Source organism: Myodes glareolus, chromosome 18, assembly GCF_982192425.1.
Source record: "Myodes glareolus chromosome 18, mMyoGla1.1, whole genome shotgun sequence".
Taxonomy (NCBI): domain Eukaryota; kingdom Metazoa; phylum Chordata; class Mammalia; order Rodentia; family Cricetidae; genus Myodes; species Myodes glareolus.
In genome coordinates, this window is record NC_142043.1 from 32228914 (window position 1) to 32243224 (window position 14311).

The following is a 14311-nucleotide window of genomic DNA, read 5'->3' on the forward strand; positions in this document are numbered from 1 at the left end:
AGGGTCAGGACAAGGTTGTAAAAATTTCTTTACCCAGACCTAATGCTTGGTGTCCTAACTATAAAAGGTGGGGTCAAAAACCGGCCTTTTGCCACAGCCTAACAAACACCATCTCTGGCTGTGGTCTCGGCTAGCTGATAAGCTTCTGTGCCCCGCGGTGTTTTATTTTTATTTTTTTATTTTTAAGTTTGCTTCTGGTTTTCCTAGGATCTGGTTTCTGGAATAAAGTTTGCTTCTGGTTTATTAGACTTGGTGGTGTTCTCATCTTTGTGCGACCCCTCTGGACCCAACAGAAACACTTTGTTGCCTTTTTTCTCTTTCTTTGACATTTTGGATGGAGGTGTGGAATGGATAATTTTAGATCAAGATATGATGCACTCTTAAGCTAGTCACCTTTCTTACATCTGATATCTCCCAGTGCTAACAAGTATTGAATCTCGCGGACAGACCAGAGAGAGAATAATAGAAAACCTACATAAATCTTAATGTGATTTTTTTTCCCCTCTGGCTGCCCTGTTTAATAAGAACATGTTTAGAAGCTACGTAACAGAAAATTAATTAAGCATGGTATAGCAAAAGAGAAAAGAAAAACGTAAAATTATGGACAAAACTTGGGAATCTATTTTAGGAATTAAGAAGCTGTTGAGTCAGGTGGTTCTATAGTCAGTCTTGTTTGAGAGTGGAAAATTAGTTCAATTACTGGGTCTCCATTCTTGTTTTCTAGAAAGGAAGTGAGAGAGGGAGGAGGGAGGGGAGGAAGGGGAGCAGGAAGGGAGGAAGGAGAACTCAGTCTATACTTAAGCAGAAGTTTATTTACCAAAACAAAGCACACACTCCAAAGAAAATATTTCGGCGTCCCAAAGATGGATTAGGATAACAGCCTAATAGGGTCTGCATTGCAGAATTTAAAGAAATTTTCATGAATATTTATGAGATGGGTCATAGTCTTGGATAAAGCATTTTCCCTTCCAAGTCATGGTGTACTGAGTCTGGCTGCTACATTATTTCTTCCCACAATCCTCTAGAAAAGTCCACAACAGTCTGAGAATAAAAATTCCAGTGTATATGGTGATAAAATAAAGTCAGGGTCTTTTGAGGATACAGGGCTTCCTTAGTCAGCTGTGTGGGCAGTTGGGAGAGTGCGTTGGCCTTCTAGCCTCTGAGAGAAGTTTAACTTTACAGGGTTGTTGTGACTAGCAGGAGACAGAGCTCTGAAACACAGTTACAGATTCCCCGGTTACCCTGTATCTAACTCCTTACCTAGCTAGTATCATTTTTTTTCTCAAGAAATACAGCTTCCATAATGGAAAATATAATCTTTTAAGGGAAGAAGTACCCAGAAATCTTTTTGTTTGGTAACTTTTTCAGGTTGAAAAAGAAAGCAGATTGTTCTTACGGGTCTAGTGTCCTTGCTCTGTATGTTGGTGGAGTAACCAAGGCTGGTTAAGTTAAGGATGACAGCCTGTTGGTCGAAATACCAGATGTTTTTGTTGACTACTGAACCTCACTGTGGTCCAGCTAGCCCAACAAACTTTCTCGCATACTACTGCAAATGCATATAAATTTTAGAATAGATGGCAATGTTCCTTGAGGGCCATTCTTTTGGTATCTCAAAACTTAAATGCGATAACTACAATACTCTCTTAACTGATGTTATATTACATGATAAAGAAATCGGGAAAAGAAAACACAAATCTGTACAGACATATTCTTAACAAAACAAGACAGAAGCACTCAAGCCAATTATTATCCTCCTTTCTGTAACTGGTCACATGACCTTAGCTGGTCTTTATAGCTACCTTCCTTTACTACCCATTCTGTATGTCCTCCACCCTCAGCAAACCCTTCAGCAGCTCTTGGCTCTTTTCCTGGAGGAGTGACCCATACCTTCCTTCCTGATGGATCTCTGTTGTAAAATATTAGTTAAAGATATGTTACATTTGTTTATGCAGTGGAATATTTGCTTAATGGTGCAAAGATATGCTGCATTCTTTTTAGGTTGCATTTGTTCAACTCTGTAAAGTTGTATTGCTTTGCCTGTTTAAAACATTTGATTGATCTTATAAAGAACTGAATGACCAATAGCTAGGCTGGAGAGAGAACAAGGGGCTGCCAGACAGAGAGAATAAATAGGAGAAAAAGAGAAGATGGGGGAGTGAGGAGAGAGGACACGGGGGGCCAGCCACCCAGCTATACAGCAAGCCATGGAGTAAGAAGTAAATTAAGGTATATATAACAGAGAAAGATATAAGCCCAGAGGCAAAAGGTAGATAGAATAATTTAAGAAAAAACTGACTAGAAACAAGCCAAGCTAAAGCCAGGCATTCATTAGAAAGAATACTGCGTATTTATTTGAGGAATGGATGGTGGCCCACCCAAAGAGTAAAGAGTAAAAAGCAAAAACAGGTCTGTGCCCCTGCCTGGATTAGGCTGTTGTCGTTTCCCATTGACTCTAATCACAGGACACAGTAGCACCAAGAAACACCCTAAGGAATCTCCTGCACTCCAGACATAATCCTTCTTACCTCCATTGTGGAAAAGCAATCCTATTCCCCATGGTAATCTGGATCAATCACCCCTCCTAACACTGTTTTACCTTTCTTAGCTTAACAACATTAGAAATCCAAAGTAGTGGCCAGGAGGATCCAACTTCCAGTTCACTGGAATGTTTGTTGCCTCCTGACAGGAGCTCTCCCTGGTCTGGAACAAACTTCTGGGCCAGCAGAACTTAAGGCTGCAGGATAGAAAGCAGAACTTTTCCTACTGGGCACAAGAGGTGAAAGTGAGTGGGAACTATTCCCTTCCTCACCCCTGACCTGGACCCGAGGACCCTAGCTATGGGAAATATGTATGGCATTGTATGTGCCATACAATGGATGCCAATTCAAGGCATATACCACCTTCTGGAGAACCCAGCCCCAACCATCCAGGGGCAATGTAATTGGCACTGTAACTGTGTCTTCAAAGGCCATTCCATCTCTTTCTCAGGTCAACTGCTTCAGGGTGGTGGGGGAACATGGTAAGACCAGTGGATTCATAACTGTGACTATTTTCGCACTTCTCTGGCTGTGAAGTGGGTTTCTCGGTCAGAAGCAATGCTGTGTGGAATACCGTGTCCGTGGATCAGACATTCTGTAAGTTCACAGATGGTGGTTTGGGCAGAAGCATTACTGGCAGGAAAGGCAAATCCATAACCAGATTGAGTATTTACTCCAGTAAAAACAAGTGTCCTTTCCATGAAGGAAGTGGTCCCATGGAGTCAACCTGCTACCATGTCGCTGGCTGATCATCCTAGGGAATGGTGCCATATCTGGGGCTCAGTGTTAGTCTCTGCTGTTGGCAAATCTGGCACTTACCTGCAGCTATAGCCAGGTCAGCCTTGGTGAGTGGCAGTCTATATTGTCAAGTCTGTGCATAACCCCTAACTCTGCTCCCATGGCCACTTGATTCATGGGCCCATGAGGCAGTGACAGGGATGGTTAGAGAAAGAGGTTGACTGGTCACAGAACAGGACCCTATCTACTTGCTTACTAAACTCCTCGACAGCTAAAGTCGCCCTGAGTATTGATGATGAGTATTGACATGGGACACCAGCATCTTCACAGCCTCTTCTCATTTGGAGAGATCTGTTCACATACTTTTTCCCCAGATGGCTTTCTCACCAGTTTTCCAATCATGTTGAATTTAGCTCGACTCTGAAAATAACCACGCCAGCTTAAAGATAAACAATTATATTTTTCATTGTTATAAGGGGACATTCATGCCACAAGAACGGGAAGTTCCTTTGTGTTCCTCTCTCCCAGAGAGACCGAGCACCTGGCCTGACCCAGTTTTCTTCCTGGGCTCTACGTAGCCACGCCTTAACTGGGCTTCACTTCTTCAAGGTGATTGGTTAATAGAGCTTCCCCATCACAATCATGCTCTTTTCAAGTCTTTAACCACCCACCAATCCATTGGCTCTACCCTGTGAATCAGTGAGCAGTCACACAACTGGCCATTTCTTTTTCCAAACAAAATGTATGCCTATGTGTACTGCTCAAGGTTCTGCCCACTGTGCAGAATTCCCTTCACGGGTGTCGTTCAGGGTTGTCCTTGTCCCTGAAAGGGGTTGTAATGCTGCAGCTGTCCTCTTCTGGGTGGTGACTGCACCAAGTATAAAACCATTAGCAAATGAGGCCTGGATCTTCACTTTCCCAATTAACTACTCATAGGGCACACCCATGGGGTTATAGGAACATACTTGGCAGCATTTTAACAAAAGTAGAAATCACGGGCACTTGGGCAACATCTTCGTGTAACTTGCTTGTGCCTTCAGGATCTGCATGTCTGCATGTATACCACTTCATTTGAGAACAGACTGCTGCTGTGTCCCTCCTTCCTACTTTCTGACTAGCTCGTGATGGGCAGTCCAGGAGAGCCAACTCAATGTGCCAGTACCCAACCTGGGAGACACGAGCCAATATTTAGATTGCCTGGTGATTTGAAGTTGACTCTGTTTTATCCTGACAGAAACAAACCTGCTTATTCATTTAAGGAGAAAGGGTTGGGAAATGTAAAACGGAATAAATTTTCGGGGCTGGAGAGATGGCTCAGAGGTTAAAAGCACGGGCTTCTCTTCCAAAGGTCCTGAGTTCAATTCCCAGCAACCATATGATGGCTCACAACCATCTGTAATCCAATCAGGATCCCTCTTCTGGCATGCAGACAGAATGCTGTATACATAATAAATGAACAAATATTAAATAAAATAAAATAAATTTTCCTATACAATTAGAGGGGACAACCAACACCATGCGCGTGAAAACAATGATTGCCAATCCCTCAGTGAGAACAGATGAACATCAGTGAGCCTGGAATGAGAGGAAATTATACTCATTGGGGGAATACAGCAAGAAGGCATAGACTGACTTGTAACACCCGATTCTGTGTTACCCTCTTGGTACAGTTTGCGCGCCACTGTATCATTTGCGAGTCGGGCAAGGGCCTGGAGATTGAAAGAACACACAAGAGACCTGGGTCATTTGAAAGGAGATCAGTGAATGCCGTTTATTTAACTTTGGGGAAATCCTTTTATACCTTGCTGCTGCACAAGGATTCCCCCCTAGGCAGGTGGAGTAAACAATACCCTACAGCTAATCACCAGGCGGGGCAGAGGGAGCACAGGAACAAATAGAATGTTTTAGCTCACTGACCAGAAACTGTCCTCAAGATGCACCCCAGGAGCATGGACAGACCCAGGCCCTACACTGACAGAACTGGAAATGGGTGGCAGGGGCTGTTTTATCTTCTAAAAGCCTTCATGAGGCAGGAGTGAATCAGGATGGGAGGTTAGTTTAGATAGGATCAGTGGAACCTGAGACTTGTAGTAGTTATGGGATTTGTTTTGAAGATAGCTAAAGTGTAAGCAGTATGGGCTGAGCCCGAAGCTGAGGCTGACAGACCCTTTGGAGATGGAGATTTTTATAGAAGAGATCGTCATCACAATTAGGAAAGTGTTTGCTTGGTGGGACTCAAGTAACAGTATCTACAATGAGGTTCTATACTTATTAGGTAACAGATATACCAAGGAGTCAGCTCTTGGGGTCTCCTCTGAAGAGAAAGTGTAAGTTTTTGATCCATTTGTTGCTCCAATGGGGCCCTCTTGCATCTTACCTGGAGGGTCGTTTTTGGAAAACAGAATTTTGTCCTGCACAGGTGAATCCAGTAATTGCATGGCTCTGCAGCTATGGGCGTACTTCTGCTCGTTTTAAATCAAAAGCAGCTGGCCATCTGCCGGTCATCTTGTAGGTATTTGGCCGCTCTGGTCCCCCAGGTAATTAAGGTCAGGATGAGATTCCTGGCTAGTGGTTGGTGGGGTTTTGTTTTATAGTATTGTTATTTTACTTTTAGGTTATTCTTTTCCTTTTGGATGTTCAAGACCATGGATGCTGTCCAAAAAATATTACCTATTGTCTACCCTTTGACCTTTAAGTTCAGCCAGGAGTCTATGGGGTGACCCTTGGGGATTTGTGGAGAGCTTCTTGGTTCCTTTATTTTTCCTTGCCAGAAATACTATATGCACAGATAGGGCAGGGACCTGCTGGCTAAGGCTTCTTTCAGAATGACAATGAGCATTTTCTCTTCCATGATTATCTTCTGGGGCCTCCCTGGCCTCTCTAGTTAGGAAGACAAGTTGTTAACCAGAAATAGAGAACACACTTACAGTGATCCCATTGTCCTCTGGCTGCAGGCTCACACTGGCGGGCAAGGACCAACATTTTAGCTGTCCTTTTGACCCTCTGCCCTTCACTGGACTAGGCCACCATGCTTTGTTAAATACTCAGGTCAATTTTACCAGTTTGTTAGTTTGAACTTATATGGCACATTTAGATAAATTAACAGGCTTAAAAATAAATCCTGAATCATTTTCCCATGTTGTGGGAGTAACTTCCGCTGCCTCAACCAATAGTCGCTGAAATACGAGCCCACAGTGCAGCGGGGAGCGACTTCCGCTCCGTCAGCCAATAGCTGCTGAAATACCAGCCCACTGGGGCGTGGTATATTTCTCTTTTAAAAAGAGAAGCAGATCCGGATCAGGCCCTCTTGGTTCCGGTGCTTGCTCCCGGCTCCTGCTCCAGGCTCCTGCTCCTGGCTCCTGCTCCAGAGACTAGGCTCCCTTCCTGACGGTTTATGGTGTATGTAAGTTTTACCCCCCAAAATAAATAACCCCTTAAAACATAACTGGTGTGGAATTGATTCGCCGATATTCCCAAGCAGCTAAAAGCTTGACAAATTTAAAAGAAAACATAAGTAATTATCTTGATCAAAAATATTTTATTGTAGCTGGGCACTGGTGGTACATGCCTTTAATTTCAGCACTCAGGGGGCAGAGGCAGAAAGATCTCTGTGAGTTCAAGGCCAGCCTGGTCTACAAGAGTTTGTTCCAGGACAGGAACCAAAGCTGCAGAGAAACCCTGTCTAGAAAAACCATAAAGAAAAATTATTGTTTTTAAACCCAATTTATTATGTTTTATCAGGAGCAGTAAAATATCCTAAAGAGAACCTCACTAATTTTTTAAAAATAATGTTTTTATTAATTCTTCGAAAATATCTTATCATTTATTTTAATCATATTCACTTCCTCCAAGTTCCACCTTCCCCTCTGTACCCACCCAACTTCCTGTACTCTCTCTCTTTTTAAGTCCAAATCCAACTTTGGTTGCCCAAATACTGTTGGATGTGGGCCCAAGCCCAAGAACATGACCAACCATTAGGAGACAGGCCCTGACTCTCCCAGCAGGTAGCAATTGCCAAGAGCCTCTTAGCTGAGGGCGTGACTGCACACCTACCACCCACTGCCATGCTGGGATTTTGCCTGGCTTGGGTTCACACAGGCCTTGTCTATGCTGTCCCTACCTCTGGGTTCTGATGTTCTGATGTGCAAATGAGCCTTTATGTCTGGACAACCCTATTCCCTTGTAGTCATATGCCTCCTATGACTCTTACTGTCTCTCTGTCTCATCTTCCATGATGATCTCTGAGTCTTGGGGAAAGGTATATGATACTAATGTACCATTTTGAGCTAAGCATTCTGAAGTCTCTTATTTTCTTCATATTAGCCAGTAATTGGTTCTCTGCCAATCACCCGTTCACTGTAAAAAGAAAAAAAAAAAAAGAAAAAAAAAGATTCTCTGTGGAGGGTTGAAAAATTCACCAATCTATGGATCCAGTGATAAGGAGTTGATTAAAATCTATGCCCCTCCCTCAGAATAGAGGTAGGTTCTGCCCTAGAGTCTAGGACCTATCTAGCCCAGGTTATTGGTCCCAATAATAGTTATTGGGTCATTCTTGTGACTCGGTTTCCTCAAATTCAATCAGAGAGTATTTGCTTACTCAGACAAGATTCATGTCACTTTTGCAACAGTGGGCTTATTTTGCCAGGCAGGATGTCATTGAAGTTCACAGGTCTCACAACTGGGGAAAAACGATGATTCTTTTTCTCCGCTGGTTGGCAGCCATAGCACCTTCCAGCACTCTGAAAGCTAGTCAGTAGAGATGAGTCTTCCAGGTCACTCCCAGCTTGATATCTTCACGTTCTATGACTCAGGTATGCGATGTCTTCAGCAACAGGGGTTCAGCAGGGTAATCAAGTACAATGGTGATATTCTGTAATGTTTGAGGATATCTGAGACCTCATTGGACAATAACTCAAAGAGATTACCTCTTCTGGTACTGTGAGGAATCTTTCTCTGTCCCACCAGCCAGTTCCCAAATAATGACACAGACAGATTTCTTCTTAATTATGAAAGCTCAGCCTTAGCTTAGGCTTGTTTCTAAATAGCTCTCATAACTTAAATTAACCCATTTCTGTTCATCTATATGTTGCTACCTGGCTCATGACTTTCACCTCTCTTCCTCCATGTCCTGTCCCCTCTGCATCTGGCTGGCAACTCTTTCACATGCCTAGATTCCTCTCCTACTTCCCCTCTCCCTGCGCGGAAGTCCCACCTATCTCTCATGCCTAGCTATTGGTGGTTCTGTGTTTTAGTTGTTTTTTTTTTAAATACCAATCATAGCAATACATCTTCACACAGTGTACAAATATCCCACAACATGGCACTGGGCTTTTTATTTGCTAACCTCTTGTATCTAGTAGGCACAATGCCCCCCATTATAGAATGACTCCATTTAAACTATATATATATATATATATATATATATATATATATATATATATATATATGTATCATGGTAATACTGGCTTCTGAAGAACTCAGCATTGTTCCTTCCTCTTCTGTTTTCTGGAGAAATTGGAAGAGTGTTAGTTTTAGTATTCTTTGAAGGTCTAGTAAAATTCAGTTCAGTATTCATCTGGTTCTGAAATATTTTGTTTTAACCTAGAAGATTTTAAATTACAGTTTCTATCCTGTTGGTTGTTATGTGCTTTATTAGATGATTTACCTCATTTTGACTTAACTTTGGAAGGTCAAAATTCATTCATTTCTTTTATATTATCCACCTTTGAAGAATATAGATTTTTAAAATATGTTCTTATCATTCTCTGAATTTCCTTGGTGTCTTAGTTCCATTTCCTTGGAATACTTTTTCCATCCTTTGACTCTAAGGTAGTGTCTATTATTGATGGTGAAGTGTGCTTCCTGGAGGCACCAAAGGATGGATCCTGTTTTCTAATCCAAGCTGTTAGTGTTTATGTCTTTATTGAAGAATTGAGACAATTAATTGCCGGAAGCAAAGACCTGTATTTTAAGATCTGCATTTTGTTTACAGCCATCTAAAGCTCACAAGTTAAGAAAAATATTTACCTCTATCCCCTCTGCTGGGTCTAGGAAATCAACCTGGCATCTTATCTCCTAGCAGAGACCTGCAGGCACCAGGCTCCAGAATCTGTTAGCATTTTCGTTTGTTAGTCAACAATCACAGACCCTCAGTATTTACTTATCAGCTGGGGATGTCCGGACCTGAATTCCAGCAGATCTGAGTTTCCTGACACCCTTCCCTTCCCGCCCCTCCCCCCTTTGCCCGTTTGCTATATAACAGCTTGTGAGGAAATAATAAACTAGATGGCTTGATCAGAAATCCTGTTTTGCCGTCATTTCTTGTGCCTCTTGCCCCTTCATTCCTCTCCCGTAGGTTTCTCAGGGACCACCGTTTGTATCCCGCTGGCCGGGATAATTAATATTGAGAATATTTATTGAACAATGTACGTTAATTGCAATGTAGCGGTTTAAATGAAAATGGCTCATAGGGAGTGTCACTGTTAGGATGTGTGCCCTTCTTGGAGTAGGTGTGACCTTCCCAGAGGAAGTGCATCATTGGGGGTAGACTTTGAGATTTCAAAAGCTCAAGCCAGACCCAGCATCATTCTCTCTTCCTGTTGCCTGAGGATCTGGGTGTAAAACTTTAAGTAACTTCTCCAGCACCATGTCTGCCTGTGTGCCCCCATGTGTCCCACCATGGTGATAATGGACTAAACCTCTGAAATATGAGCCACCCCCAATTAAATTCTTTGCTTCATAAGTGTTACCATGGTCATCATGTCTCTCCACATCAATACAAACCCTAACTAAGACAATTAGTATTTGTCTTAGTTACTTTTCTATTGTTATGAAGAGACACCATGACCAAGGCAGCTGATGAAGTAAACATTTAATCCGGGGCTGGCTTACAGCTTCAGAGGGTGAGTCCATGACCATCACAGCAGGGAGCAACCATGGCAGCAGGTAGGCGTGACCCTGAAGCAATAGCTGAGAGCTTACATGTTGAGACAACAACCAAGAAACAGAGCACAAACTGGAATGGTAGATGTTTGAAATCTTAAAGCCCAGCCCTGGTGACATACCTCCTCCATCAAGGTCTATCTGAGGTCAGGCTCACAGGAAGCCATTTGGTCTCTTGGTTATGTGGCTGGTGGGGAGACTAATGGTGAGGCAAACGTATGGGACAATAGGGGTCCCTTCTGGAGACTGGACTCACAGGATAACTCGAAGTGTCTAGGAAGCAGTGCTGTGGATGGAAAACCTTGCTATTTTAACAGAGCACTGTAGGGCACATGGTTCTACCTGTCCTCTCGGAGTTCATCGTGAGGACAGTTTCTGGCTAAACATCCAGTTTGTTCCTGTGCTCCCTCTGCCCCCTGGTGGTTAGCTATAGGGCCCTTGTTTACTCCATCTTGGGCGTGGTCATTTCCCACGTGCCTGGGGGAAATTCCATTGAGCAGCAGCTAGGTGTATAAAGTTTTTCCTAAACTTGAATAAACGGCTTTCCGCTTTATCTCCTCACGAATGACCCATGCCTCTTGTGTGTTCTTTTAATCTCCAGGCCCTTGCCCAGCTCGGGAACTGTACGGTGTCTCATGAACTGTACTGTTGAAAGTAAAACAGGCATCACAGAGGACCGTATTCTAGTTTTATATCTTTTGTTCTTTAAAAATGATATGCTGTGTTGTCCCGAGTGGCCTGCGAGCCAGGCAGTGGCTGCCGCCAGAGCAATGCAGGTTCCCAGAGTCAGGTGGCTGGATGCGGTGGACGGCAGAGTAAATGGACATAAGGCTATATATAAAGCTAAACATTTATTACTTAGAGAAGAGGGAGACATTTATTACTTAAAGAAGAGGAAAACAGAGAGACATAAAGACAAACATAGAAAGAGACAAAGACACGTGTATACACGCCAAGAGACAGACAGAAGAGAGGCTAAGATGGCGACCAGGAGGTCAGAAGTGGGTGGGAGTGGGCATGGTTAGTCCTTAAAGACACCGCAATGGAATAACATTCCCGGATCCTTTTTATAATAAAAAGTAGAAGGTTAGACATTACAGTTTAAAGGAATTGGGGCGGCGGGCGAATTCTCAAGACTGCTTCCGGCTGATTTGTGGGCGTTGTCTTTGGGGGGTGGGTGAGGGAGATCCGAGAGAAGCTGGGTGCTGGTCACATCCTGGCATAGTTGGTCTCTGCTCCCGACAGGACAAGTGTCTGTGGCATGGAAATGTCTGGTGTCCCTTGTACCTGGTTAGGGTATTAGCAGAACAGAGGAAAAAGTTAAATTAAGAAAAAAATTTTTAGGACCAGGAAATGGAGGGGTTTGTATCTGACCTGTTTATGATGGGTTTTTTTTAATTCGGCTCCCTGGAACTCATAAGAAAAATAGAAGTTTTAGACATATACATTGTATCAAGAACTCCTTGGGTTTGTAAAAACAGAAATTTTAGACATATAATGGACAATGACATATTTTTGTACAATGAAAAGTATTTTTTATTTGGTGAGGCAACCTGGTAAAACCTCTTAGCTATCAAACTGACAGAGATCTTTGAGAAGGATAAGATTTTATCTGAGTTACTGATTAAAAAATGACAGAGAACTTACTTGGTTGGCACCCAGAGCTATTCTTTTGGGTCCTGTATGGTCGCTGAAGGTTGTATTTGACCTTTGCTGTTTAGCGCAGAGCCTGTCAGGCTTTAGAAGACCCTGTGGACTAAGAAATCTTTAGGAAGACAGGCCTACCTTGACCTGGGCAGCTAGGCTGTCGATTCCAGTGATCCTGTCCATGTTTGGAGGTCTTTAGTTTAGGTGAAAGGCAGTTTTTACCCAATGGTCAGCGCTTGGCAGTTGAAGCAAACTGCAGATGGATGCTGGTCTGTGACTGTTTGTCTTTTGTCTTCTTGGAGGAAACAGAGTGCTTGCTAGGAGCCAACCTGTCTCTTTTTGTTATGAAAAGTTTTTTTTTAAATAATTAAACATTTAAATATCACATTTTCCAGATTTCTGAGCAGTTGAGGGCTGATTATAAGGTATAGCTGCAGTATAGAATCTGTCTGGAAGGTTGGGTCTGAGTTTGACTATACTGACTCTTAACAGGTAAGATCCACATTTGTAAAAAGACAGACAGAAAGAAAAAAAACTGTTTGTAAAATTTAGATTAGTGGCAGAACTGACAATGGTAGAAAACAGCTTAATATAGTTAAAAGTACATACCAGCTTAAAATATGAGACTTATGATTTTGTAGTCTGAAATGAAATGAAATGAACAATTATTTTACATAGAAAGATTGAACAGGAATTAGGCAAAATGCATGCTTCTGATGGGCCCTATCAGAAAGCATGTCAATATGTAAAACACCTGTAATCAGAGTTAACGAGAACACTGAGGAGGGAGAGAGGAAAGGCAGGACATACATAAGAATGAGAGAGCTTGGTCACGTGATCTGGCTCTCAGTGAATCTAGCGATAAAGTCACCTGACCCCAATGAACATGGCGGCGGCCACATGTTGTGCCTTGAATGGAAAAGCCGCAGAAATTTTAAAAGCCGGGGGCCTCCACAGGCGATTGCTATTCAGAGTCTGAATTGTGAAAACCCGCACAACGAACGCCCAGAACCACGTGAACAAGCGTCCTTGATCCACGGGTGGGGTGTTATGGGCCTAGCTGGATCTGGGCAGGTTACTCAGAAACCAGAGGCCGGGGCCGCTCCGTAGCGGCGGTACGACGAGAGGAGAGAAGAGAGAAAGAAAAGAAGTGAAAATTAAAAAAGATAAAGAAACTGAGGACCTGGTCCCCAGACGAATGTCGAATGCACAGCATGTGAAGTATGCAGTGCTAATGCAGGCGGACCAACCCCCGGGGTCGTCCAAGCTTTTCCGGTAAAGGAAAGCAACCGTTTGTAGCAGAACGAGGAGCGACTCACCGATTGAAGCCGTCCGGGAAGCCAGTGGTGGGAGTGGAAAAAGAACCCAGTTCAGGATATACGAGTCACGGCACCAATTTTGTTCTTTAAAAAAGATATGATGCTGGGATGTCCCGAGCGGCCTGCGAGCCAGGCAGTTCCCTGGGCGAGCGGCAGAGTCAGGCGGCTGGATGCGGTGGACGGCAGAGTAAATGGACATAAGGCTATACATAAAGCTAAACATTTATTACTTAGAGAAGAGGGAGACATTTATTACTTAAAGAAGAGGAAAACAGAGAGACATAAAGACAAACATAGAGAGAGACAAAGACACATGTATACACGCCAAGAGACAGACTAAGACAGACTAAGAGAGGCTAAGATGGCGACCAGGAGGTCAGAAGTGGGTGGGAGTGGGTGTGGTTAGTCTTTAAAGGCACCGCAAAGGAATAACAATATCAGTGTACTGAATTTTGACTTTAGAAATTTTTGTTTTGTTTTGTTTTGTTTTTTGAAACAGGGTTTTTGTGTGTAGCATTGGAGCCTGTCCTGGCACTTTTTCTTGTAGACCAGGTTGGCCTCAAACTCACAGAGACCGCCTGCCTCTGCCTCCCTAGTGCTGGGATTAAAGGAGGCGTCACCACCACTGGACTGATTTTAGAAATTTCAATAATACACACATTTATGTATATACATATACATGTATTATAGATATATATAATATGTATTATAGATGTATGCGGATATACTTTTTAACTTCATTCTCTACAAACCTTTTGACTTACATGGACTTTCTGCAATGTGCTTAAACATCCTAGTTTTGCCTTCATCTTTTTTTTTATCTGTTTTGGAAAATTCTAGTCATTTTACCCTAGGACAAAACTTTATTTTGCCATACATAATTCTTATCTTAAAAAGTCTCATTGTAACATTCCTTACCAAATGTATATCCTCATACTTAAATTTTATTCACATTTTTCTCCTATTTGCTATGTTCTCTTTGTTTTATTTCCTTCATCAATATCATGACGAAGCACCATAACAAATATATGAAATCATTTAAAATAAACTGAGTCCAAATTACATATACTAGGTTACAATATACTGTAACCTAGTATAACAAGCTAAGGTTACCTGACCATACATTAT